At 55.4% G+C, this 27,522-nt stretch overlaps 5 non-coding genes across 5 annotated transcripts; 4 read left to right on the top strand and 1 right to left on the bottom strand.

Annotated features, from left to right (window-relative positions):
* Positions 1–4,675: 4,675 nt before the first annotated feature.
* On the top strand, positions 4,676–4,748 carry TRNAF-GAA. Its single transcript has one exon. It is a non-coding gene; the product is annotated as a tRNA-Phe (tRNA).
* A 1,645-nt stretch (positions 4,749–6,393) lies between these two features.
* On the top strand, positions 6,394–6,465 carry TRNAQ-UUG. Its single transcript has one exon. It is a non-coding gene; the product is annotated as a tRNA-Gln (tRNA).
* Positions 6,466–7,263: 798 nt separating this feature from the next.
* TRNAI-UAU lies at positions 7,264–7,357 on the top strand. Its single transcript has 2 exons — positions 7,264–7,301; positions 7,322–7,357. It is a non-coding gene; the product is annotated as a tRNA-Ile (tRNA).
* A 1,768-nt stretch (positions 7,358–9,125) lies between these two features.
* Positions 9,126–9,207, bottom strand: TRNAS-AGA. The gene has a single exon. It is a non-coding gene; the product is annotated as a tRNA-Ser (tRNA).
* Positions 9,208–22,215: 13,008 nt separating this feature from the next.
* Positions 22,216–22,287, top strand: TRNAH-GUG. The gene has a single exon. It is a non-coding gene; the product is annotated as a tRNA-His (tRNA).
* The last annotated feature ends 5,235 nt before the right edge of the window (positions 22,288–27,522 follow it).

Below are 27,522 nucleotides of genomic sequence, written 5' to 3' on the forward strand. Positions count from 1 at the left end.
AAAAAAAGTCCCAGGAACCCCTCCTCTTTTTCTGCACAGCCACTGCCTGTCAGCAGGATTCCTCCTCCTCCGGGAGACTAAATCTCTGTGCCTAGACAGCCGGTCCATCCGCTGCACCTCAATCCCCCATGCATGAGCCTCCCTGCCAAAGCCCTGCACCTGGCCCCATACAATTAAGTCTCACATCTCGCTGGGAACTCGACTTCTTGTGCCCAGAGCGTCTCGGCCCCCTCAGCAGATGACCTGAGAAACACGGTGTCCGGCTTTTCCAAAGAAGAGCTTAGACCCCCTCATCATGTGGCCGAAAGGATAAGGCATCTCCCTGTGGATCGGATGATTCAGGATTTGAGTCCCCTCGTGGTTGTGCTCACTTTGTGCTGCAAGTCCTGCTCCCTTCAGGGCTGGAACCTCTTCTTAGCCGCTCAGGCCAATGCTCTGGCTTCAGCTAGAGCCCCGGGAAGGAGTTGGGGGTTGGGTGTCACAAAGGCTGGGGCATGAGCCCCAGGTGCTTCCAGTCTCACCTTGGCCATTCCTGACTTGCCAAAGAAAATGGGTGGCTCCACTGCCAAAGTCAGCACCATGAGTGGGAACGGTAAGAGGCCCCACCCAGGGGGCTGGCCCTGCTTTCCTACCATCTTCTGATGTTGGCCACAGAGCATCAGCAGCCGCCCTGCATGCTGGCCTGTGGGTGGCCGTCAGTGGGGTTCAGCACAGCAGGGAGCAGCCTGGCCCTGTGGCTGTCTGCTGGCCACACATAGGCATGGTCCTCTCCTCCTCTTGCCCTGACCTCCGCTGCTTTTAAGCCTTCCCTTGGAGCTGTCAGCACCAGCCGCCTCTGCTCCAGGTGCCCAGAGGAGGAGAGGTGCTGGGCTCCCACCTGCCCAGCCCTGCTTCCTTCAAGCACAGTGGCAACTGCCAGACTTGTGATCACCAGGTGAAGCCGTGAGAATCCCAACCCTCAGGTGTCAGTTCTAGAGCCCTGACCCATCCAGCAGGAGGGGAAAAAATTGCTCTTGCAGAGCTGGAGACAGGGAAGTGGAGCAGTGTGAGCTCGAGGGCTTTACCACAAGGTCCCACTGAAATTTGAACTCAGATTGCAGGATTCAGAGTCCTGAGTGCTGCCCATTACACCATGGGACCAGCTCATGCTGCTGTTTTTGGCCATCAGTGACCCTCATGGGGCCGGCTTGTGTAAGGGACTGTTGGCCCCTTACTAAAGCTTAGTGGGGGTTTTGGTTGGCTAGTTCCCAGTCCCAGTAGAAGGGGGAAGGGCCAATGGGAAATCAGGACCCTGAGACTGACAGTCCCCAGGGGCAATGGGGAGAGGCCAAAGCTCCAAGTTAGCCGCACTGACAGGCCAGGCAGTGTAATGAGGGAGTCACCAGGCCAGGGGGTCCCATCCTCCGTGGGAGCTGGAACTGCCTGGGTCAGAGTGGGGCAGAGCTAAGGAGAGAGCAGGAGCCCAAGAAGAGCCGGGGAGCAGAGCTGTGCAGGTGTAGTGCCAGAAACTGCTCCTAGGACTTTGCTACCTGTAGCAGTTACTGAGACCTGAGGTTGTTCTTATTTGCTGACTTGTCCTAATTGGCTAAAACTTGACAGTGGTGGGGGATGGAAGCATAAAGGTTTCGTCCTCCAAACGACCCTGCCTGGTGTCCATCTGTATCTATTACCTCTTAATACCGGATTGTAAAAAATAGAGTGAGGTCATTTAAACATCATTTATTTTGCAGCTTCATTTACTGTGCTAACAATGTAGCATCCTGACACCGATACTTCTGCCCACGTGCCCTGTGGGTTGGATTCATTTTAGTGGGATGCGGGACATGTGGAGGATAATTTAAACTCTTATTTTCCTTATGGTTTCCCTGCAATATACTTCTCCGCTGGTGCAATTTCTGACCATTGCACATCTATTATATTTATTACAATAGCACAAGTAAGTCACACAAGTGACATAGTCTAGGGGCTTGGCTACACTTGCAAGTTAGAGCCCATTAAAGCAGCCCCGGGGGCCCTAACTCCTGAGGTGTCCACACTCGCAAGGCACATGGAGCACCTGGGCTCTGTAGGTGGAGCGCTCCTGGTAATCCACCTCCATGAGAAGCATAAAGCTTGCTGAGCCCTGCTGAAATACCCGGGCATCAGTGTGGATGACGTGTTGCATCACTGCACTGTGTTTGGCCTCAGGAAATGTCCCATAACCCCCTGAAGTCAAGTGCCCACTCTGGTCATTGTTTTGAAATCGGCTGCAGGCATGCGGATATCCCCTTTCAAAGCTCCGTTTCTGACAGCCGGCTGCTTATCTGCTCTGGGACAAAGCAACCATTAGTGTGGAATGCTGCTGCTGTTTTGAGTGTGTATGAGGGGAGGTGGGGTCTGCTGCTGTCCGAACACACAAGACAGCATGCTGACACACTCTCAGCCCCCCAAACACACTGTCACTCCCCCCACGTACACACAACACACTCCCTGTCACACTCCACCCCTGTCCCCCATTTGAAAAGCACGTTGCAGCCACTTGCACACTGGGATAGCTAACACACTGCACTGCTCTCTGTGGCATTGCCAGAGCTGCTAATGTGGCCACTCCAGTGCGCTTGCAGCTGTCAGTGTGAACACACGGCAGCGGTTTCCCTGCTGTGGTTTAACTCCCAGCGCTCTACCTCTGCAAGTGTAGCCAAGCCCTACATTTCCCAAACCAACCGAACTCAGTAACTGCCCTCCACCACCACATGCAGGGAGTAGGGGCACCGTGGAGCACACGCCGCACTTACTAGCTCAGCCTTGTGCATGCTGGGGTGGCCACCTCCCCATTGATGAGACCTGGTCCCACCATCTCGGCGGAGCTCCAGTCTGCCCTGCTGCCATCCCTATCTGTGTTGTCTTCTCTAGCAGTTGACTGGAAGGTGAGCATTGGCCGCATGCCATGTAGCCGTGTTGTCTCGAAGGGCGAAAGCAGGAGGAATGGTGCCTTCATTGCCCACCCAATATTCCATAACATAGTTAAGGAAAATATTTCTCAATGAATTCTCAGTAAAAGATCAGAAGCAGCCAGTGTCCGCATCAGTCTACGAGCACTGGTATTTTCTTGAAACTTGTCAGACCAACCTAACACCTAACACCCATTTGAAGTTCTTCTTTTCACACTGTTGCTCATTCTCAGGTTCTGCTTTGTCTCCAGACAGATCCATTCTCTTTCAGTACAGCCTTGCTCTTTCTGTCTGTTTCACTCACTGAGGTGTCGGAGTAAACACTCCCCTTCCTTCTATTCTCAGACAAACACTAGTATTAAGTGTTTGCTACTGATGGGTCTAGAAAGCATTTGTCAAGTGGAAGATGCTGTTTCTCAGGGATTGCTCCCAAGATCCAGTACTTTGGGTTCAAACGTCTCCCAGTTTCCTTGGTGAAAATAACACCAAGGCTTTGTTGCAATATACAAGGAGAAAAGAGTTTTGCCACCCCAGATGGGACTTGAACCCACAATCTCTGGCTTAGGAAGCCAATGCCTTATCCATTAGGCCGCTGAGAAGCAGTAAAAAGAAGGATGGAAATTCCCTCTCAGGATTGCACATTCCTCACATTCACTCAGAAGCCAAATACTCCATTTAATGGCCTTACAGAAACGTCTGCATCCCCTGGCAGCGAGGCAACTGGGCAGGTGGCTGACAGAGCTGAGCACCACCTTTCTGCCAGCCATCGTTAGAGAAGAACCCCACCCTAGAGTCACCCCTGCCTCCTTCAGCACCTCCACGGCTGTGGCTCTGAGCGGCAGTAGGATGATTAGGGGGCGAATCTGGGGCTGGAAGGGGGGTAAGGTCGGCCTGTAAGGAGGAACCAGGTGGGGCAGACTCAGGGGGAGGCTGTGGGCTGCTGGTCGGTTGTTGGGATCCGAGCTCTAGATCAAAGCTGCACAGTGACCTGACACCCAGGGTTATAAGGCCGACATAGTGACCCCCTTACTGGCCTCGGTGACCCCCAAACCCTTGTTACTAAGGGCATTGAGGAGTCTCTGTCCCTTAATAACTTCTGGGAGCTCCCCAGCAGGCTGCGGGCGTCAGACGCCTCCTGCCTCACGGGTTAGACTCTTGGCGCTGTGCCAGCTGCCCCCTCGCTTGCAGGCCCAGTGTAAGAAGCAGGAGGCCCGGTGCTGGCAGAAGAGGGTTTTGATTAATCGACCTCTGTGTTATGGACACAGGACACTTCCACTCAGTAGCATAACTGGGGTGGAGCAGGGGAAGCAGCTAAGGGTGCCGGGTTCCTCCGGTGGGGGTGTGGAGCAGCCGTTCGTTTTCCTGTTCGCACTCCTCTGTGGTGTGAAAATCGGGGAGGGGAGGCGGAAGCCCCTCTTCCCTCCCGAAATGACGTCCAGTGGGGGAAGCCAGGACAACAGGGTGGGGCGGCAAGTGGTGGCCAGACTCTCACCGCCAGGGTCTAGCCTAGCTCAGGGTCCAGCTCAACTTCCTCCCCGCGCCACTGGCCCCCAGTCCCCTTCCACCACCAGGTCAACCCGGGCACTAGGGCAGGAACGGGGTGAGGCAGCAAGTCAAGCTGAGCAAGGCAGGCAAAAGCGAGTCTTGTCTTCATGGGCCGCTCCCAATGACGTCCTTTTTGTGTGCAACTGCTGCAAAAACATCCCAGACAGAGAAGCAACAGGCCAAAATACTGCCACACAGTTGCCAAAGTAGCTCAGTTGGGAGAGCGTTAGACTGAAGTTCTAAAGGTCCCTGGTTCAATCCCAGGCTTTGGCAGGCCCTTTCATCCCTCTCTGCACAGGGGTGGCTTGTTTTCTGGGAGCACAGTGGTCCCTGCGCCCAAGGTGAGTCCCTGAGCTTGGGCTCTGCAGTAGGAAAAGATATTGTGGGCTTCTGCCCCTAATTGGCTGGCCTGACATTTAACAATGAGGGACAGGAGCTGTCTCTCCTAAGTGAGTTATTGGTGGACCCAATATGGCAGGAAGAGAGTGCTAGAGGGGGTGCTGGGCAGTGACAGGCAGGTAGAGAGGATGAAAACTCTTCTGTGCAGCTGAGGGAGGGCAGTGCCAGGGAAGGGGCATGTGTGAAAGTGGCCATGTGGAAGGGAGTTGGGGGCCCAGGAGGAGGCACTTGATGTTCAGTGTCTTGGAGCAGCTGGGCTTGGACATGGTGGGTGTTCAGGAAATGCACATTAACAACTCTAGGGTAGCTTGATGGGCAGAGGGTGATTGGAGGAAGGGCCCATCTCTCTGGTCCTCCAGGCCAGGGAAGAATGATGGGGTTGGAGTCTTGTTCTTCACATTCGCAGTGCGAGTACAGAAGGGGCTGGAGCTCCAACCAGAGAGGGCATTACTGGTGGCTTTGTGCTCCATGGCACTGGCTACGGCTATATTAGTGTGTATGGTCCCCAGCTAAGGCATGAAAGGAAATTTCTATGAAGGAACTGGCTCCCTTCCTCTGGACTGCACGGTGTTTGGTGTCGGGGGGGATTTCAATTGTTGCACCGGCCTAAGGACTGCTGGTCCTGTTTTCCTGACCGTCAGAGGAAACTCTTCTACGATGAGCACTACCTGGTGCAGGTCTATAGCGAGGTCGGCTTAGAGAACCTGTTTCTGCACAGTGAACCAGTGGAGGGTGGGCAGTAACCTCCTATTCCTCTGACCCGAGCTCACACCGGCCGCAGAGGGGATACACCTTTCTGCGGGGACAGGCCAGGAGTTGCACTGACCGGATTTCCGTGAAGGAGAGCACGTCGACAGCCCAGTGCAGGGTGGTGCCAATGGACTGTTCGGATCACGCAGCTCTCACCGTGTGCTCAATGTGGGCAATTCCCTGACCCACGGCAGAGGATATTGGAAGCTGAACGTCCAGAGCTTGCAAGATAAAGGAGCAGGGGGGCGAGGCCTGGCGGTGTTGGCAGAACGGGAAAGCATCAGAGGGTTCTGTGGCAACCAGGGGGATTGATGCGAGTCGGTGAGGGAGGAGTTAGCAGCTTTGTTCCGGCGGCTGGGGAAACACCACAACATTAAAGAAACCAACAGTGTAAAGTCCTGCAGTGTCACCTGTGGGATTTCCACAAGAGCATCCAGGCAGGGGAGCCAGTCAGTGTGTGACTGTACGATCGGATCAAGCAACAGCTGCCTGAGTTCCAGGAGATGAGGCTGCAGTTGGCTGATATGAGCGGGAGCATCTAGTGAAGGGAGGAGCAGACTCCCCTGACATTTTTGCAGCCTGCACGGAATGGAGACAAAGCAGGGGGATGCAGGGACTCAGGTCAGGACCCACGGATCCGGTACTGCAGGACCACAGTCACTGGAGGAGGAGAGAGAGACCCGCGAGAGGAAGCTGATGGTGGGAAGCAATAAGTGCAGAGGGCAAACCAGCTGAGAGTCACAGGGGTCTAGAAAATGAACCAGTAGCAGGTCCCATGGTGTAATGGGCAGCACTCAGGACTTTGAATCCTGGAATCTGAGTTCAAATCTCAGTGGGACCTTGTAGAGATATGTTGCTTTGCTACAAAGTACTGGAGCTCAATGTGTTTGGCTACCTTCTCTCAGGTAGAGAGTGAGGTTTTTCCCTCCTGCTGGGTGACTGATCCCCACTGGAGATAGGTCTTTGGTCTGGCTGGTTCAATGGGCTGGCGGCTACAGGTTGGGGTCCAAGAACTTAACAGTCTGGCTAGAGATTCCTGTGGTTTGACCATATGGTTGTTTCTCGCTGCTTCACCTGATGTCCACAACTTTGGTCCCTGCAGCTGTCACATGCTTCCTCTTGCTCACATGGCATTTAAAGGAAGGAGGGCCAGGGCCAGGCTTCATAGTCAGGGCTAGGCAGGAGGGAGGCAGAGTCCCAGGCTGGAGCCCAGCACACCTCTCCTCCTCTGGGCACCTGGGGTGCTGTTCCCCCCTGTTCAGGCACCTCTGGGGCCCTGCACTTCACACAGCTCTCCCTGATTTCAGCTGTTAGTGAGGGAGCCTCACTGCTAGCGCAGACTGGGCAGTTTCTTGCATGAGAGACACTGTCCCAAAGCAGGACTAATGCTTAGAGCTGGTTCTCAGTGATTTCAGATCTGTTGGTCTGCAGCAAGACTCTCCATTGAGTCTGAACCAGCTCTGTTATTACACAGGGAAGAACAAAAGGGTCAAATGGTGCCTGGAACCCTTAAGAAGAATCCACCCCACCAAGTACAACACTTGTCACTACCTGCTCTCAGCCCCACTGAGAATGTTTTGGGGGGGTCACTCCTTGGCTTTATCAGCCTAGGGGTCTCAGAAAATCTTAATTAACAGGTGCTCCAGTGGCGCAATTGGTTAGCGCACAGTACTTATAGGGCAGTGCTGAGAGGAGCTATGCTGAGGTTGTGAGTTCAAGCCTCAGCTGGAGCACTGGTTTTCATTAACCAAATGGCATCACCCCCTCATTTGGCCCTGTGGAATGTAGAATTCCAGCCCTGGGACACTGAGACAGGGAAGGAGTCAGAAATGCCCCCTTCACTTATTAGCTTCTCTCCAGAGCACAGGTCAGAATCTACCATCCTTTCTCCCCCACCAGCCCCTGTGCCAGGATCCCTCAAGCAGAGCCTGGAGTCCTGCCCATGGCATCTGTACTATTAACACAGACTAAGTGACAGGGACAAAACACTCAAATCCCGCCTGGTGCGGGGAGCCAGGTTTGCTCTTCAAATTCTGTCCTTGGTACATTTCCAGGCCTGGGAATGTCCCACAACAGCATTGAATGGGAAGCTGCCTGCAGAACAGTGACACTGCACAGAGCTCCTGTGGAGGAGGGGTGGGAATTAGTAACATTTTGAGGATCATTTGGGAAATGAGCCTTTGCTGACAAGGTTTGTCTCTGTTCATATTTCACCTTCAGGTGTTATGTTGAGGGATCTTTAGTATATTTTTGTGAGGTTAATAACTATCTCCTCAACTTTATTTACTCAACTTAAAAATTGGTGTCACTTGATTTTTGCATCTCCCTGTGAAAATACAACTGACACGTGTGGCTTTCTACAGGGGGTCATGATGTTAAAGTTGGGGAATTCAGTCTCTGTACTTCTGGGGGGTGGTGTTGCTTTTTTACAGCTGCCTCACGTCCAGGCACACTGGGCTATTAGCTGCACCCACTGTCCTTGCCAGGGGCCCCTGCTGAACCCTGGAGCTGCACTGCAGTGCTGGGGTGACTCTGCAGGTGGAGAAGCTGCTGTGGAGCAATGTAGAGCAGGTGCAGGAAGGAGACGGGGTCACTATTCTCATGCTGAACTGCAGTTTTCCATATTTGGGACTAGATTCATAGACTTAAGGTCAGAAGGGACCATTATGATCATCTAGTCTGACCTCCTGCACAATGCAGGCCACAGAATCTCACTCACCCACTCCTGTAACAAACCCCTAACCTATGTCTGAGTTATTGAAGTCCTCAAATTGTGGCTTAAAGACCTCAAGGTGCAGGGAATCCTCCAGGAAGTGACCCGAGCCCCATGCCGCAGAGGAAGTCGAATGTCCGAGAACAATTCTAGGGGAAGGTGAACGCAGAGCAATGACACTGGAGATGCCCAGACCTCCAAAGTGGAAATTAATAATGGGAAGATCATTTGTGAAATTAGTCGTCACTGACAAGCTTTGTCTCTGTTCCTATTTCACGCTGTGGTGTTAGTTAGAGGAATCAGGACAGATTTTTACTATATTAATTAAACACTTAATTGTATTTAATCAAGCCAAAAACTTAGTATCACTTATTTTTTCTCTGTCCTAGCAAGAATGAATTGAATTTTGTGACTTTCTGGAAAGTGCAGCGAGATTAAATGTGGGAAATTCAGTCTCTGTGTTTGTGAGCTGATGTTTTCCTCTCACAGGTCAGTGCCTGCATTGAAATACCCAGAGGGATCTAAGGGCTGGTGTACGCTGAGCACTGAATTGGCAGAGCGACGTCTCTCAGGGTGTGACCCTCCCCACACCCATAGAGGTAAGGTGACCTAAGCCCGGGTTACAGGGATGGGAAAAACCCTCCAGTCACTGTCTACTCCAAAGTGCTATAGCAGTGCCACAGCAGCATTTTAAGTGTAGACAGAGTGAAACTAGATTTATCTCCAGTTCGCACTGTGGATGCTCAGGCACTAAGACTACAATAATAACAACAGCAGCGCAGCGCTTGCGTAGTTGGCAGGATTCGAACCTGCGCAGGGAGACCCCAATGGATTTCTAGTCCATCGCCTTAACCACTCGGCCACAACTACTTGACATGCATTGATTTCACTGCATGATGATTTTGTTCTCACTGAATTGTCACTTCAAATTGTTTGCTCAGACCAGCTTCCCGAGCACACTCACGGCTGCGCATCAGTGTAAATGTGTTCTGGGCTGAACAGCGAGAATTCCTGCCCATTTCTCTTCCGGTTGGAGCATGATTAGAGTGTGTTTGTGTGAACGACATTGCTGTAGATTGTTGTTCATTCCCCATTCTGACAATTCAGACAGTCCCTTTCCTAGTCAAATCTCCAGCACATCGTTCCAATAGCAGGGGGCAGGATTTCTCTGGGGAACTGAAATTTTTCAGAGGGCTGGTGCGTGAATTCAGCCTTACATTTCATCCCTGATGTTTCATGGACTAACCACAGCAGCAGAAAGAAAGAGCCGAGCCAATATCTCCCTGGCAGGGATGCGGGTGCCACGACCCTCTGTCTGACCGTCGCCATTGCAGGAGAGAAGGGTTCACTGGCGTCGAATGCCCTGGCTCAGACAAGAGACACAGGAAGATTTTGCTTTTCATGGATCTGTGCAAAGGAAATTTTGTCTCTGTGTGAAACTGAGGTCAGAAATGAAACGTCCACATGGTGGCCCAATGTTCTAGGGAATGTGGGTGAAGGACTCGGGCTGAGAAATGATTTAACAGGGGTTTGTTTCAATTTATTGCCCCGATTAAAATCTATGGCTAAAAGGCAGCCACTGTTGTTAGTACTTGTACCTGTGTAGGGACACCCCAGTGGGTGTCAAGTCCATTGCCTTCACCAGGGGCAGTCGATTATTTTATCAAGGTACAAATTTCTTGGTCAAGGCCTAGGCTCCAGAGAAAACAATACACTGTTGATAAGAAGAAGTACATCAAAAGATTTTGCAGCCACCATGGGCATAACCATGATGTGTCGTGTTTCACTCTTTATATCTGGTGCCACCTCCTTTCCCTTTAGCCTTGTAGTTGACCAAGGGCAAAGCTGAACATCTCCTCAGCTACCAGGGAGTGTTTGTGTCCATTCATGCAAGCTACACAGGGGTTTGATGTTTCTGTTTCAATCCTCCGGCTCTGCCGGGATAAGGAACAATTCAGGCTGTCACTGAACTGAAGGAGGAAGATCAGTTTTTGACAGGGAGAGGGACGCCTCCTCTTAAAGGTGTTTGTCTGGCTGGCAGTCCTGGTTCCCAGGTCTCGCCCGTGGGGCTCCAGCAGTTTTGGACCAGGTCACTCCCTTGGCCCCACCTGCTGCCCCCAGGCGCTCCCCCCCGCCAGGGGCCCTGTCAGTGCAGCGGAGCTGAGCAGCATCTGTCTGCTCGCTCCAGTGGCTGCCGGCCCCTCCCCATGGCAGGGCAGGGTGGGGCTGTGCCTCCATGCGCTGCCCCTGTCCCGAGCCCCTGCAGCCAATGAGACACTGTGGGGGTGATGCCTGGGGACAGCAGCACACGGAGGCCCCCCAGCCTGCCCCACCTTGGAGCCCCAGGTAAGCGCCACACTCCTGACTCCCTCCCAGAGCCTGCACCCCCCTCCACACACCCCCTCCCACCTGTCCCAGTCTCCCTCCCAGAGCCTGCACCCAGCACCCAAACTCCCAGAGCCATAACAAGGAATTTTTGTGCCCGAGGCAAGGGCCGCCTCCAGGCTCGATGGCGGGGGGTCCCTGAGTCCCTGTTGGAGGAAAGGACCTGCCACTGAATTGCCACCGCCACTTCATTCATCCTTCGGTGGCAATTCAGCAGCGGGTCCCTGAGTCCCTCTCGGAGAGAAGGACCCACTGCTGAATTGCTGCTGAAGAAGCAGCAGTGGTAGAGCTGCCACCGAAGCGCCGCTGATTGTGGTAGAGCTGCGCCCCTCCACTTTGCGCGCCCGAGGCAAGTGCCTCACTCGCCTCACCCTTGTTACAGCGCTGCAAACTCCATCCCAGAGCCTGCACCCCAGAACCCCTCCCTCACCCAAACTCCCTCCCAGAGACCAGCCTCTCACCCCTTCTGCACCCAAACTCCCCACAGAGCCTGCACCCCTCCTGCACCCCAATCCCCAGCCCCAGCCCAGGGCCTGCACCCTAGACCTCCTCCCCCCACCCAAACTCCCTCCCAGAGACCAGCCTCTCACCCCTTCTGCACCCAAACTCCCCCCAGAGCCTGCACCCCAGAACCCCACCCCCACCCAAACACCCATCCAGAGACCAGCCACTCACCCCTTCTGCACCCAAACTCCCCCCAGAGCCTGCACCCCCTCCTGAACCCCAGTCCCCAGCCCCAGCCCAGGGCCTGCACCCTAGACCTCCTCCCCCCACCCAAACTCCCTCCCAGAGTCTTAGGCAGGTGGAGGGTGGAGTTTTGGGGGGCGGGTTCTGGGCAGTATGAGTGACATTATTGGCCCACTGGGAGGACTGGAGGATTGGCACCAGCCCTAAGGTAACTTGAGGTTGAGACCCTGCTTTAAGGGTTTGGAGCAATGCTGGAGAGACTGACGGGCAGGGAGCTGGGGAGCTGTGTGTGCTCCAAGGAGAGTTGTTGTTGTGCTCTGGTGACACAGAGCGGGGGTGGGGAGTTTGTAAGCTGTGGTGTTTGTATAGAGATAAAGTTTACTAACCCCCAGGTTAAAAACTGGTCCTGCTCTGGGCTATACAGGACACTCTCTGTTGTGAGGGTAGGTCAGTGGGTGAATGTTTCCCTGCAGGGTAATGGGTTCCTAGTTCCAATTCAAGTGATTCCCTTTAAAAACTTTTTCGAATGAAAATCAATTTCCAGACCCATCTCCAGTATGTTCAGGAGTTCGCTGAATGGGGCAGGGATTTGAAATGAATTTAAACACTCAGCATTTTCCTGTGCAAATGAATAAAGACCTAGCAGAGCTGTCCAGCAGCTGAAATCAGTTCCAGTCCTCGGCGTCTCTAAGAGGGACACTCGGTAGCTGAAGCAGGTGGGACACCTCTGTGGTGAGGACAGGTGAAAAAATGCTGGATTCAATGAAAGCTGAGCCCATAGGAGGGGAAGGTGAACGGCAGCACCACACAGGGTCATAACACTCAGACACGGGGCTTCACTGTCACTGCCCCTGTGTTTTCCATCATTTCTATCCTAAGGAACACACCCTCCCCCTCCCCCACACACTGTCACACACAACCTTCTCCCCTTGAGCCCCATACCCCCCCCACCCCACAACCCCACACACACCACGGGACACAGCCTCTCGGTGACTCTCCCAGATGGAGGCTTGTCTCTGCGTCTCCCCAACAGGGGAGCAGAGAGCTGAAAGGGCCACAGGAGACCAATGGAGCTAGGCAGGGATAGAAAAGACTTCCCCTCCCTTCTCTTCTCTTCTCTTCTCAAGAGTCCCGTTAATCTCACCCATGGGACATTCCAGCACCGGGTGGGCTCAAAGCACCAACCTTCCCCTGAGCAACAGAAGGGGGAACCAGCTCTATCACATGGAAGGAGGCTCCCCACCTCTGCTGCTGCCATCCTGCAGCCTTTAATATGGATTTGTTTTAGCTAATGCAACCCCACCCCCCCCCTCTGCTAATCCACCCATGAAACATGGAGAGAAGCTCCTGAAAGCAGGATCCAGGGGTGCAATGGGTTAGTGTCCAGTACTTACAGAGCAGTGCTGAGTGGAGTCATGCTCAGGTTGTGAGTTCAAACCTCATCTACAGCACTAGTTTCCTTTAAGCAAATGGCTTCTGCCAATCATTTTGCCCTGCAGAAAATACAATTGCAGCTCAGAAGACACCGAGGTCCCCTTGCTTTACAGAGAGCAGGGCAGATTCCACAGATCTACCAGGCTCTGCTCTCCGCCAGCCGCCTGTGTCAGGAGGTGTCGAGCAGAGCCCAGAGCACTGCCCCTGACTCCCCCTCAGTCTTTGCTCCCCAAACCACCAGTGTGCTCACCCTCTTCACTGTGAGACTCAAACCCTGCCTGGCTTTCTGTATGTTGGGTTTTTTGTTGTCTGTTGTGTTGATGTGCATGTGGGTCCTGTGTGGATGCCATATAGTTTTGTGTGTGTGTGTGTGTATGACTTTTGCATGCAGATCATTTTTTGCTAAGTATTCTTTTGGTATGTGGTTTTTGTGCTTTCCTCTTGTGGGCTTTTGATGTATTTTTTGGTGTGGATTTGTTCTATGTTTTGTGTGGCTTTCCCTTATGTGTATATGGCTCTGTGTGCTGTGTGGGTTTGGTTTTTGTCTATGTCTGTGTGGGCCAGTGCAGTCTGTGATGTTCTCTTTCTCTCTATTTGTCTCTCTGTTTGTATCTTCATGTGTAAATTCACTGGAACTTTTCAAACTCTCCACAGCTTTGCCAATTTTCACCAGGAATTTTACTCATTAACAAATTCTCACTTGTTCCCTACCAGTTGGTGACCATTGCCCCAGGGGCCTTTCAGTCTCAGGGTCCTGATTTCCCATTGACCCTTCCCCCTTCTGTTGGGACTGGGAACTAGCCAACCAAAAAACCCCACTCAGTTTTAGTAAAGGGCCAACAGTCCCTTACACAAGCTGGGCCTGTGAGGGAGGGAGAGCTCAGTGGTTTGAGTATTGGACGGCGAAACCCAGGTTTGTGAGCTCAGTCCTCAAGAGGGCCATTTAGGGATCTAGGATAAAAATCTGTCTGTGGATTGGCCCTGCTTTGAGCAGAGGTTGGACTAGATACCTCCTGAGGTCCCTTCCAACCCTGGTATTCTATGATAGGGTCACCAATATTCAGAGAAACTAGCACAAGCTGGTCCCATGGTGTAAGGGTTGGCAGGCTAAAATCTGAGTTCAAATCTCAGTGGGACCTTGTGGTAAATCCCTGGAGATCCAAGTGCTTTCCTGTCTCCAGCTGTCTAAGAATGAGTTGTTTACCTTGTGCTGAGTGACTCATACCCACTGGCGCTAGGTCTTTGGTTGGAATGGGGTCTAGAAGTGGCTATGGTTTGACTGGGTGTTTGGGATTTCTGATGCCCACAAGTTTGGCCCTTGTGCTTTCTGCCACACTTTTCCTCTTGCCCACATGGCGCTTGAAGAAAGGAGTGTCAGGGCCAGGTTTCATAGTCAGGGAAAGGCAGGAGGGAGGCAGAGTCCCAGGCTGGAGCCCAACACACCTCTCCTCCTCTGGGCACCTAGGACAGAGGTGGCTGGTGCTGACAACTCCAAGGGAAGGCTTAAAAGCCACAGAGCAACCAAGGGTAGGGCAAGAGGAGGGGAGAACCATGCCTATGCGTGGCCAGCAGACAGCCACAGAGACACCCAGCCAGGCTGCTCCCTGCTCCCTGGCATGTCAAACCCCCACTGAAAACCACCCGCAGCCAGCTGCTGATGCTTTGTGGCCAACATCAGAAGATGATAGGAAAGCAGGGCCAGCGCCCCTGGTGGGGCCTCTTACCATAGGCGCCGACTTATATGGGGCTCTGGGGCTTTAGCCCCATGAATAAATCCCAGGCAGGGGCTCTGCCCCACCAATATTTTTTCTCCCCTGCTTCGAGCGCCGCTGCCGCCGCCGCCGCCAGGGCTGCCCAGAGCCCTTTAAATCCCAGCCGCGGCGGGGAATCAGAGGGCTCTGGGCTGCCTGCTGCAGCGGGAAGCCCAGAGCCCTCTGATTCCCGGCGGCGGCTGGGATTTAAAAGGCTCTGGGCTGCCCGCCGCAGCAAACAGCCCAGAGCCCTCTGATTCCCGGCCGCGGCTGGGATTTAAAAGGCTCTGGGCTCCCCGCGTTTGCAGGCAGCCCAGAGCCCTTTAAATCCCAGCCGCGGCCGGGAATCAGAGGGCTCTGGGCTGCCTGCTGCGGCGGGGAGCCCAGAGCCCTCTGATTCCCGGCCGCGGCTGGGATTTTAAAGCTCTGTGCTCCCGGGCGCAGGCAGCCCAGCCCCCTGTAATTCCCCGCCGCTGCTGAGATTGAATGGGCTCTGGGCTCCCCGCCGCAGTGGGCAGCCCAGCGCCCTCTGATTCCCGCCCCGGCTGGGATTTAAAAGGCTCTGGGCTCCCTGCGGTTGCAGGCAGCCCAGAGTCCTCTGACTCCCAGCCGGGGCTGGGATTTAAAGGGCTCTGGGATCCCCCTGGCTGCCAGCCGCCCCGAGCCCGTTGAATCCCAGCCGCTGTCCGCGGATTGCCCCTCCCCAGACCCCTGCCCCAACTGCCCCCCAGAACCTCCACCCCCTCTCGCAGCCCCACTGGTCCTTGTTCCCCCCGGACCCCCTCCCGAGACCCCTGCCCCTAACTGCCCCTTGGGACCTCAGCCCCTATCTAAGCCTCCCTTCTCCTTGTCCCCAACTGCCCTCCTGAGACCCCACCCAACTTCCCAGGACCGCACCCCTACCTGTCCCCTGATAAACCTCTTAGACTCCCATGCCTATCCAATTGCTGCCTGTCCCCTGACTGCCCCTTCGAACCTCTGCCCCATCCAACGCCCCCGGCTCCTTGTCCCTTGACTGCCCCCGGAACTCCCTACCTCTTCTCCAACCCCAAACTGCTTACTGTGCCACTCAGACCAGCGTATCTGGCTCCATGCAGCTCCAGACAGTTGCTGCCATGCTCCCCCATGGAGCCCACAGCCCTCTCCCACCCCCAGCACCTGCCTTCCAGATTTGAACACCTCAAAATTCAGGAGTGCTCAAGCTCAGTTTGGGCAGCTTTTACTTCATTTCTCCCAAATCAGTTTCCTGCAAGGTGCCAACTGAAGGTGTTGGAGAACAGAGAGATCAGGTGGCCTCCTAATGCCTGGAAAAGAGACAAAGGCCGGAGGAGGGAGTGTCAGTGCCTGTGCGGACTTCTGGGAAGTGCACGGTGTGGAAGGGGATGCTGTGATGCTTTGGAACATCTCCATACAAAGCCAGTCAGGACTCTGGGGGAGCCTCCTCTCTCGGAGCATACTGTCTCCAGGGCAAGAAGCTTACACCTTCCTGGGTCTGACCTCGGAGCATTCAGCATGCCCTTCCACGTCATGCACTTTCCAAAGTGAGTCTGCCCAGGCTGGTCCTGGGGCAACCAGAGGTCGCTGCACCCCAACTCTGCAATCAGATGTGACTCTCAGCCAGACAGTAAAACAGAAGGTTTATTAGATGACGGGAACACAGTTTAAACAGAGCTTGTTGGTACAGAAAACAGAACCCCTCTGTCAGGTCCATCTTGGGGGGTGGGGAGCCCAGAACCAAGTTCTGGGTCTCTCCCAATTTCCCCAGCCAGCTCCAAACTGACACTCCCTCCTCTGGCCTCTGTGTCTCTTCTGGACAAGGAGGCCACCTGATCTCTTTGTCCCTAACACCTTCAGTTGGCATCTTGCAGGGGAAACTGAGGCACCCACACAGTATTCAGAGAAAATATTAAGAACATTCCCACTTCATCACAACAGATGCAACAAAATATAATACTGTATATTGAAGTAGGCAAGTGCTGCTTCTGACTTTCCACTTTTAATTGACCCTTGTAATCTTGTGGCACTGACGCGTTGTAGCTTCATTTTATATCGGCTTACAGGGCGGGAGCGGGGGGGCACCACCATTTTGGGCCCCACCAAAAATTATACAAACCTGCCGCCTATGCCTCTTACCGTTCCCACTCAAGGTGCTCACTTTGGCAGTGGGGCAGGAGATTTTACCCCAAGAGGCTTTTCCCCAGCTGGCGAGAAGCAGAGAAATACCCAGGCTCCCAAGGTGCTATTTAGCAAGTACCCTCCAGCACAGGGACAGGCGCACACGCTAGCCCGGGCAGCCGCCCATTTTCTTTGGCAAGTCAGGAATGGCAAAGGCGAGACTGGAAGCACCTGGGGCTCATGCCCCAGCCTTTGAGACACCCAACCCCCAACTCCTTCCTGGGGCTCTAGCTGAAGCCAGAGCATTGGCCTGAACAGCCAAGAAGAGGTTCCAGCCCTGAAGGGAGCAGGACTTTCAGCACAAAGGTAAAATTGCACAACCACAAAGGGACTCGAACCCTCAATCGCCTGATCCGAAGTCAGACGCCTTATCCGTTAGGCCACGTGGTCACAGAAACAAAACCTTTCCAAGCACTTATTTGGAAAAGGCAGACACTGTGTTTCTCAGGTCCTCTACTGAGTGGGGCCGAGACTCTCTGGGCACAAGAAGTCGAGTTCCCAGTGAGATGTGAGACAATTCTCTGGAGCCAGGTACAGGACTTTGGCAGGGAGGCTCTGGCATGAGGGATTGGGGTGCAGTGGACGGACCGGCTGTCTAGGTGCTTAGATTTGGTCTCACTGAGGAGAAGGAGGAATCCTGCTGACAGGCAGTGGCTGTGGAGAAAAAGTGGGATGTCTAGGCTGCTCCGGTCTCTCCTTCTTCCAGCTCCTCATCTGGCTGAGCTGCTCCACCGGCCTGGACAAGTCCTCTGCATGCACAGCAAATAGCCCAAGAGCCATTGCTGCCCAAACCTGTGCTGGGGGGTGAGCTTCTGTCTTCCCTGTCCCATCTGCCCTAGAACAGACCTCTACATTGAGAGAGACAGTCAACAACGATTAAGGCTCAGATTATATAAAGGGGGTCACAGAATTTGTGACTTTCAGAGATCTCAGTGACATTTTCCACCTCAGCCCTGGGGCAGCAAGACTGGGGCTGTCGGCCGGTGGGGGCCTCACAGCTATCAGGCACCAGTGTCGGAAGGGGCTCCCACAGGCCCATGCAACCACGGATGGACCCCACAGCTCCCAGCTACTGTGAGCAGCGGAGGCCCCAGAGCTCCCAGCTGCTGTGAGTGGATCCCAGAGCTCCCAGCCACCACATGGGACAGGGGGACCCTGGAGCTCCCAGTGGGGTGACTGGGTTATAAAGTCCGGTCAGCGGTGCTGCGGGGCTCAGGCAGGCTGGTCCCTACGTGTCCTAGGGCACCGCGCTGCGCCCTGGAAGTGGCCAGTAGGTCCCCCCTGCTGCACCGCTGACTAGGAGCCGCCCGAGGTACGTCTGCACCTCCACCCCTGCCCCAGCCCTGAACCCCCAACCCAGAGCCCCTCTTGCACCCCAGAGCCCTCACCCCCCTGCCCCAGCCCACAGCTTCCTCCCACACCTGGAACCCCTCATCCCTGCCCCCACCCCAGAGCCATCACCCCATCCTGGACCCCGACCCCCTGCCTCAACCCACAGCCCCCTCCTGCACTGCGAATCCCTCGGCCCCACCCTGCAGCCTGGAGCCCCCTCCTCCACCCCAAACCCCTCATCTCCCCACAGCTCCCACAGGCAGACCCTGGGGCTCCCAGCAGCCATGGGTGGCCGGGGAGCCCCCCCAGCCCCACCCCACTGCGTATGGACCCTGCAGCTCCTACGAGCGGACCCCAGAGCTCCCAGCCGCTGCGGATGGACCCAGGATTTCCCAACAGGCCTTGATGGCGGGAGGGCCCCGCAGCCCCACGTCATTGCTCACAGACCCTGCAGCGCCGCAGCCCCGGGAGCTCCCGGCCGCCCCGGGCAGGAGAGGAGCCCCCGGCGCTCAGACACCGCAGGCAGAGCCCGGAGCTCCCAGTCACCGGGGTGAGGAGGAGCCGCAGCCCGGGAGCTCCCGGCCGCCCGGGCAGGAGGAGCCCCGGCGCTCCGCCCCCGCAGGCCGCGCCCGGAGCACCCAGTCACCGGGGGTGAGGAGCCGCAGCCCCGGCCAGTGCAGGTGGCCCCGCAGCTCCCAGCCGCCGCGGGCGGCGGACGCCAGAGCCCCCGCTGCCATCGGGACCCCGCGGCCGCCCGGGCAGGACCCGTCACCCCGCGACCGGCAGGAAACAGCCGCGCGCGAAGCGCCTCGCGCCCTGTGACCCCGGTGCTGCGGCCGCCAGGCGGGAGGCGGCGCGCGGCTGCGGTCTCGGTCCCTCCGCCCGGCAGCGGGTCCCGCCCCGCGCGGCCTCGCGCCGCTTCTCGCGGGGGGCGCTGAGCTCTGAGCGCACAAGGCCCTGGCGGCTCCGCCCCGCATCGCTGTCAGACAACGTCACCAATGGGAGCTGAGCCTGTCAGAAACGTCAGGTGGGGAGGGCCCAATGGGAGACCAGCTTTCAGAGACCCGCCCCGCACGAGGACCAATGGGAGATTAGCTGTCAAAAAACACTAGGCAGGCCAAGGCACCAGCCAACCAGGAACCGCCCCTCACCTCGAGTATCCAGACAGCCCCGCCCCCACCTGTCCTATGCCCCACAGCAGCAGCCAGCGCCGGGTGGCTCATATAGCGCCCAACAACAGCCCCCAAAGCAGAGTCTCAATTCCCCTCCCCCACCACTGCTCTGCATTAGGTAACGAGACCCCCACCCAGACACCAAAAAAGGGGGGGACTTTTCACAACCAACTTTCTCCCTCCCTCCTTTCCCCCCCTCCCCCCCGCAGCCCCTTCCCCATGTCTGGCCACACGCTCCAGCTCACGGTGACCACACACCCCGTCGGGGCAGGCTCTGCTCAGCCCGGCTCCCCACAGCCTGCACTAAACATGTGGGGCCCAACCCCAAAACTTACTCATATTTTACCCCAATGGCCCCAAACTGCCGCTTTTAATATATGCAAATAAGGTGGGGCCACATTCAGGCCACTCCCGAGCTCTGCCGTGGAGCCACCCGGCAGAGAACCAGGTGATATTTAAATTAGCCAGGACGTCGCTCAGTCATTGCCCTCTGCTCCCAGCAGGTGGCGCCGGAGAGCTCCGAGCTCGCTCACTTCCCTTTCTCACGTCGGCTTCAGCCCCCGGGTCACAAACGCACCAACCGGGGAGCAGGAGTGCGGGGCTGCTCCAGGGTGACCAGATGTCCCATGTTTAAAGGGACAGGCCGGTCTGGCTGGACTTTTTCTTATACAGGAGCCTATTGCCCCCCACCCCCGTCCCGTTTTCCACAGTTGCTTCAAGGTCACCCTATGGGGCAGCTCTGCGGGGACGGACTTGCACACTTGGGAGCCATCAGCCGGATCCGCGTGCCTGGGAAGCTGCGTCCCTCCAGAGGCGCTTGGGAAGCCAAAGGGGCCGTGGGTGAGTTTGTGATGAGGTGAGTGTGAAGTGTGGAAGGGGGAGGGTGGCAAGAGGAGGTTTTGAGAGGAAAAAAGGTGCTGCTGAACTGGTAGGGGAGGGCAAGGTCCCAGGCGGGTGTTGTGTGAGGAGCTGTGTAGGCCCGAAAAGGCGTCGTGCTGGGCAAGGGCAGGTGAGGAGGGCCAGGGCTTTTCCCAGGGCTGTTGCTGTGGCCAAAGCCTTTGGGAAGCAGAAGAGGGCCAGGGGTGTTGTTGCCTGCTGGGGCCCATGCAACGGTGTAGGTGTACGCTGACCATAGCTGGTCTATGGGAGCTGGGGCCCCTTCCCGTGCCCCTTTCCTCGTTAGTATAGTGGTGAGTATCCCTTCCTGTCACGCAGGAGACCGGGGTTTGATTTCCCCGATGGGGAGGGTGACCCCTTTTGAAGGGGGGACAAAGAAATCCCTGGCCTGCCCGCCACATGCCTTGCGTTCTCCTTCTACAGCCACTTCCCTTCGCACCCTGCACTGATGACTTTCACCTCCAGAGAGACAGTTACCGCGCAAGGACACGCTCGCCCTAGCCAAAGCCTCCCCCGGGGCCTGCACGTGGGGGCATGTTTCAGAGCGGCAAAGGGAAATAGGCTGGCCAGGGCCATGAGGACAATGGCCCAGACAAACGGGGAGGGACTTGGTCCAGGGGTGGAGGAAGACAGAAAAAGGGACAGGCATGGGATTGGCTTCCTGTCTTTTTTCCTTTGCTCAGCATTTGACCTGTGACTGTAATGGGGAGACTTGAGAAAGACCTGTGGCCGCCGGCGAGGTAGGTGGCCGCTCCGAGAGCGCAGAGCTGAGCATTTTGTGCTGGGCTGCTGCCTGCACTCCCAGCGTCTGGCCATGATCGTATAGTGGTTAGTACTCTGCGCCGTGGCCGCAGCAACCTCGGTTCGAATCCGGGTCACGGCATTGCTTTTTGGTGGGGAGGGGCTATCCTGCAGCACGCCTCGTGGCTCAGTCTGATGGCGTCCGTTTGCAAAGAGAGCCATCAGCCGGTCCTCAGTTTCTGCTTGGTAAAGGCAAGTCAGTGGGGTCCATCCATCAGAAAAAGAGTCCCAGGACTTCTTGCTGGGCGCCAGGGTCCAAAAGCAGCGCATTCCCTCCTGGAAAGGGCTGTGTTTCGAATGTCCGTCCAGTGCGCGTTGAAGGGAAGGATCTGCGTGCCAGGAAAGCTGCGTCCCTCCAGAGGCGCTTGAGAAGCCAAAGGGGCCGTGGGTGAGTTTGTGATGAGGTGAGTGTGAAGTGTGGAAGGGGGAGGGTGGCAAGAGGAGGTTTTGAGAGGAAAAAAGGTGCTGCTGAGCTGGTAGGGGAGGGCAAGGTCCCAGGCGGGTGTTGTGTGAGGAGCTGTGTAGGCCCGGAAAGGCGTCCTGCTGGGCAAGGGCAGGTGAGGAGGGCCAGGGCTGTTGCTGCGGCCAAAGCCTTTGGGAAGCAGAAGAGGACCAGGGGTGTTGTTGCCTGCTGGGGCCCATGCGACGGTGTAGGTGTACGCTGACCATAGCTGGTCTGTGGGAGCTGGGGCCACTCACCGTGCCCCTTTCCTCGTTAGTATAGTGGTGAGTATCCCCGCCTGTCACGCGGGAGACTGGGGTTTGATTCCCCGACGGGGAGTGTGACCCCTTTTGAAGGGGGGACAAAGAAATCCCTGGCCTGCCCGCCACATGCCTTGCATTCTCCTTCAACGGCCACTTCCCTTCACACCCCGCACTGATGACTTTCACCTCCAGAGAGACAATTACCTCGCAAGGACACGCTGGCCCTAGCCAAAACCTCCCCCGGGGCCTGCACGTGGGGGCACGTTTCAGAGCGGCAACGGGAAATAGGCTGGCCAGGGGCATGAGGACAATGGCCCAGACAAACGGGGAGGGACTTGGTCCAGGGGTGGAGGAAGACAGAAAAAGGGACAGGCATGGGATTGGCTTCCTGTCTTTTTTCCTTTGCTCAGCATTTTACCTGTGACTGTAATGGGGAGACTTGAGAAATACCTGTGGCTGCCGGCGAGGTAGGTGGCCGCCCCGAGAGCGCAGAGCTGAGCCTTTTGCACTGGGCTGCTGCCTGCACCCCGCAGCGCCTGGCCGTGATCGTATAGTGGTTAGTACTCTGCGCTGTGGCCGCAGCAACCTCGGTTCGAATCCGGGTCACGGCATTAATTTTTGGTGGGGAGGGGCTATCCTGCAGCACGCCTCGTGGCTCAGTCTGATGGCGTCCGTTTGCAAAGAGAGCCATCAGCCGGTCCTTAGTTTCTGCTTGGTAAAGGCAAGTCAGTGGGGTCCATCCGTCAGAAAAAGAGTCCCAGGACTTCTTGCTGGGCGCCAGGGTCCAAAAGCGGCGCATTCCCTCCTGGAAAGGGCTGTGTTTCGAATGTCCGTCCAGTGCACGTTGAAGGGAAGGATCTGTGTGTCTGGGAAGCTGCGTCCCTCCAGAGGCACTTGAGAAGCCAAAGGGAAATAGGCAGGCCAGGGGCATAAGCAATGATTTTGTGAACTAGTTTCATGCCAAACCTGGTGGCTGAACTTCGCGACTTTGTCCTCACCCACAACTATTTCACATTCGGGGACAATATATATCTTCAAGTCAGCGGCACTGCTATGGGTACCCACATGGACCCACAGTATGCCAATTTTTTTATGGCTGACTTAAAACAACGCTTCCTTAGCTCTCGTCTCCTAATGCCCCTACTGTACTTGCACTACACTGAAGACATCTTCATCATCTGGACTCATGGAAAAGAAGCCCTTGAGGAATTCCACCATGATTTTAACAATTTCCATCCCACCATCAACCTCAGCCTAGATCAATTCACTCAAGTGGTCCATTTCCTTGACAGTACTCTGCTGATAAACGATGATCACATAAACACAACCCTATACCGGAAACCCACTGACCGCTATACTTACCTACATGCCTCCAGCTTCCATCCAGGACACACCACATGATCCATTGTCTATAGCCAAGCTCTAAGATACAACCGTATTTGCTCCAATCCCTCAGATAGAGATAATCACCTACAAGATCTCTATCAAGCATTCTTAAAACTACAATACCCACCTGCTGAAGTGAAAAAACAGGTTGACAGAGCCAGAAGAGTACCCAGAAGTCACCTACTACAAGACAGGCCCAACATAGAAAGTAACAGAATGCCACTGGCCTTTATGTTCATCCCCCAATTAAAACCTCTCTAGCGAATCATCAAATTTCTACAACCTATCCTGAAAGATGATCCCTCACTCTCCCAGATCTTGGGAGACAGGCCAGTCCTTGCTTACAGACAATCCCCAAACCTGAAGCAAATCCTCACCAGCAACCACAGAACAACAACACTAAGCCAGGAATCTATCCTTGCAACAAAGCCCGATGCCAACTCTGTCCACATATCTATTCAAGTGACACCATAATACGACCTAATCACATCAGCCACACCATCAGGGGCTCGTTCACCTCCACATCTACCAATGTGATATATGCCATTATGTGCCAGCAATGCCCCTCTTCCATGTACATTGGCCAAACCAGACAGTCTCTGTGCAAAAAAATAAATGGGATGTAAAGCAGACGTCAAGAATTATAACATTCAAACACCAGTAGGAGAACACTTCAACCTCTGGCCGTTCAGTAACAGATTTAAAGGTGGCAATTTTGCAACAGAAAGCTTCAAAAACAGACTCCAACGAGAAACTGCTGAACTTGAATTAATATGCAAACTAGTTACAATCAATTTAGGCTTAAATAGAGACTGAAAATGGCTGAGCCATTACACACATTGAATCCATTTCCCCATGTTAAGTATCCTCACACCTTCTTGTCAAACTACCTTAAATGGGTCATCTTGATTATCACTACGAAAGTTTTTTTTTCTCCTGCTGAGAATAGCTCATCTTAATTAATTAGCCTCTTAGAGTTGGTTGGGCAACTCCCACCTTTTCATGTTCTCTGTGTGTATGTGTGTGTGCATGTACATATATCCTCACTATATGTTCCATTCTATGCATCCGATGAAGCCTTTTATCAACATTGAATTTCAGCTGCCATTTTGTTGCCCAATCACCCAGTTTTGTGAGATCCCTTTGTAACTCTTCGCAGTCTGCCTGGGACTTAACTAACTATCTTGAACAGTTTTGTATCATCTGCAAATTTTGTCACCTCACTGTTTACCCATTTTTCCAGATCATTTATGAGTATGTTGAACAGTAATGGTCCCAGTACTGACCCCTCTGGGATACCATCTCTCTCCATTCTGAAAACTGATAATTTATTCCTACCCTTTGTTTCCAAGATTTTAACCAGTTACTGATCCATGAGAGGACTTCCCTCTTATCCCATGATGGCTTACTTTTCAAAAGTCAATTTAAATTAAATACATTTTTTTAAAATTATATATATTTTTAGAAATCTAGACCTGTTATGTGTAACTTGCATTATCCTTATGTTAAATTTGCTTTATCCTAACAAAACATTTACTTTATTCACATCTCTTTTATGTATCTCATTGGCCCTGACAGCCCCCCTGTAAATTCAAACACCCCCTCTAATTTCATTTCCTGGGGAAACTACTGGGCGCCGCCTCCTGCCTGGCGAGAAGCCGCAGCACCGGGGGTGTCACAGGGCGCAAAGAGCTTCCGCGCACGGCTGTTTTCTGCCGGTCGCGGGGTGACGGTTCCTGCCCGTGGCGGCCGGGGGCTGCGGGGTCCCGATGGCAGCTGGGGGCTCTGGCATCCACCTGCGGCGGCTGGGAGCTACGGGGCCACCTGCAATGGCCGGGGGCTGCGGCTTCTCCTCACCCCCCCGGTGACTGGGAACGCCAGGCTCTGCCTGCAATGTCTGAGCGCTGGGGGCGGCTGAGGGCTGCCTGGGGCGGCTGGGAGCTCCAGGGTCTTCGGAGCTGCAGGGTCTATTAGCAAAAGGCAGACACTGACGCATCCAACGAAGTGGGGATTCACCCACGAAAGCTCATGCTCCAATACGTATGTTAGTCTATAAGGTGCCACACGACTCTTTGCTGCTTTTGCAGACATTGTGTTTCTCGGGTCAGCTACTGAGGGGGGCCAAGACTCTCTGGGCACAAGAAGTCAAGTTCCCAGTGACACGTGAGACTTAATTCTCTGGAGCCAGGTGCAGAGCTTTGGCAGGGAGGCTCAGGCATGGGGGACTGGGGTGCAGCGGATGGACCGGCTGTCTAGGTGAGGAGATTTAGTCGCACTGAGGAGGAGGAGGAATCCTGCTGATAGGCAGTGGCCAGGGCCGGTGCAACCACTAGGCGAACTAGTCGGCCGCCCAGGGTGCCAAGTGGTTGGGGGCACCAAAAATCGCACTCAGGGGAGGCAGTGGAGTGGAGGTGAGCTGGGGCAGGGGGCTGGGAGGTGTGGGGGGAGGGCGTGCAGCAAGCAATGGGGGGGGGCTGCAGGGGAACCGCTCCCTGTCCCAGCTCACCTCTGCTCCGTCTTCTCCCCTGAGCACGCTGCCCCCGCTCTAATTCTCCTCCCCTCCCAGGCTTGTGGCACTAAACAGCTGATTGGCACCGCAAGTCTGGGAGGCGGGAGAAGTGGAGCGGCGCCGGCGTGCTCAGGGGAGAAGGCGGAGTGGAGGTGAGCTGGGGTGGGGAGCTGCTGCAGGGGGGGCTGCCCGGCTCTTACCCATGGCCCCCGCCCCTGCACTCACTGCATGGTAAGTGGAGTGACCCAGTCCCAGCCTGGTCCACTCCCCTGGCTCCCAGCCATGCCGCTGGCGAGTGCTGTGGGGTGGTTCCCCCCTCCCCCCAAGCTTGGGAGCCAGGGGAGCAGAGCAGGCTGGGGCCCCAGGCCTGCGTGGGGGGAAGCAGAGGGGGGCTGGCCCCAGGCCATCGTGGGACCAGGGGGGATGGCTACTTCCTGCGGGAAGTGGAGTGACCCAGCCCCAGCCTGCTCTGCTCCCCTGGCTCCCAGGCTTGTGTTGGTGTTGGCTGGATTTGTGCGGGTGTTTGTGTATATTAGCAATTGTGTGCGTGTGTGGTTGGATTCATGCATGTGTTTGTGTATGTTTGCAATTGTGTGTGTGTGTGTGCATGCTCTGCTGCCTTCTGCCGGCGCGACAACTGTTTCTCTGTATGTCACAGCCCATACCGTCGACCCCGATGGTGATTTCCCCATCTTACAATGGCTGGCTGGCCTGATCCTTCTCCTCTCTGCAGAGTGTGGCAGGGGCTGCAGCTCACCCCATGTGGGGCAGGAGTGCCAAGGTGTGAGGTGCTGGGCTCCAATGCACCTGGAGAGTAGCTCAGGTGAGGTGGGGCAGGGTGTGTGGTGTCCGTTCTGCGTTGCCTGGTGCTGGGCCACTGCACAATCCCCAGCCACGCTGCACAGCGCACCCCGAGAGGGGGCAGGGGGCCAAGCAGATGATCCAGCACGAGGGGATCATTCTCATCGGTAGCTGTCCAGTGGCAGTGAGTGCCACAGGCCTTGGCACATGCTGTGTGGGGCAGGAGGTCCTTGTATTTGGAGCAGTGGGAGTGAACTGCGTGCAGTTGTGTCTCTGAGCACGATTGTGAATATTATGGTGTGTGGGGGGGTGATTGTGAGTGTGGCTGGGGGTGTGATTGTTGCTCTCTTTGGGGGTTGGGCTAGCATGTCCCTCTGGGTGTGTTGTGTGTGAGTGTTCTTGGGATTGTGTGAGTCCCTTTGTGCGTCAGAGTGTGTGTGTGTGTGTGTGAGAGAGAGAGAGAGAGAGAGAGAGAGAGAGAGAGAGAGAGAGAGTGACTGTGACTGTGACTTGCTGCAGAATACAAAATCCTGCAAAGCCATGTCCTACTGGTTAGCCCAGCAACACACTGATACAAACAGTGTCACAGATGCACGCGCACACACACACACACACAGAGCAGGGCTCAGCCCCACCAGCAGGGGGCACCAGGGACACACACGTCTCCTCTGAGCCAGCTTGGACAATTTCCCATCACGACCCGGCACAGTGCTGGTGCCCCCACACGGGGGTGGGCAGCGACCAGGCGGGGGGGGGGCCAGATGTGCTGGATCTGTAAAAGCAGCAAAGATCCTGTGGCTCCTTATAGACTAACAGACGTATTGGAGCATGAGCTTTTGTGGGTGAATCCCCACTTCGTCGGATGGATTCAGAAGGAAGCACTTTGGGAAAGTCAGTCAAGGCCCTTAGCAGAGCTGGGACACAGACCCAGTGACCCCTGCACCACCCTGGGAGGGGAGTGGGGTCGAGTGATCAGAGCAGGGAGGGAGCTGGGCACCAGGACCCCTGGGTTCTATCCCTGGCTCTGGGAGTGGAGGGGGTCTAGAGCAGGGGGACTGGGAGCCAGGACTCCTGGGTTCCATAGGGGAGACTGTTTTTTGCCAGTGCTCCCCTCCCTAGTGATCCCAGCCCAGCCCCCTAGAGGAGACTG

The sequence above is a fragment of the Mauremys reevesii genome, linkage group 12 (assembly GCF_016161935.1).
Source record: "Mauremys reevesii isolate NIE-2019 linkage group 12, ASM1616193v1, whole genome shotgun sequence".
In the NCBI taxonomy this organism is placed as follows: Eukaryota; Metazoa; Chordata; order Testudines; family Geoemydidae; genus Mauremys; species Mauremys reevesii.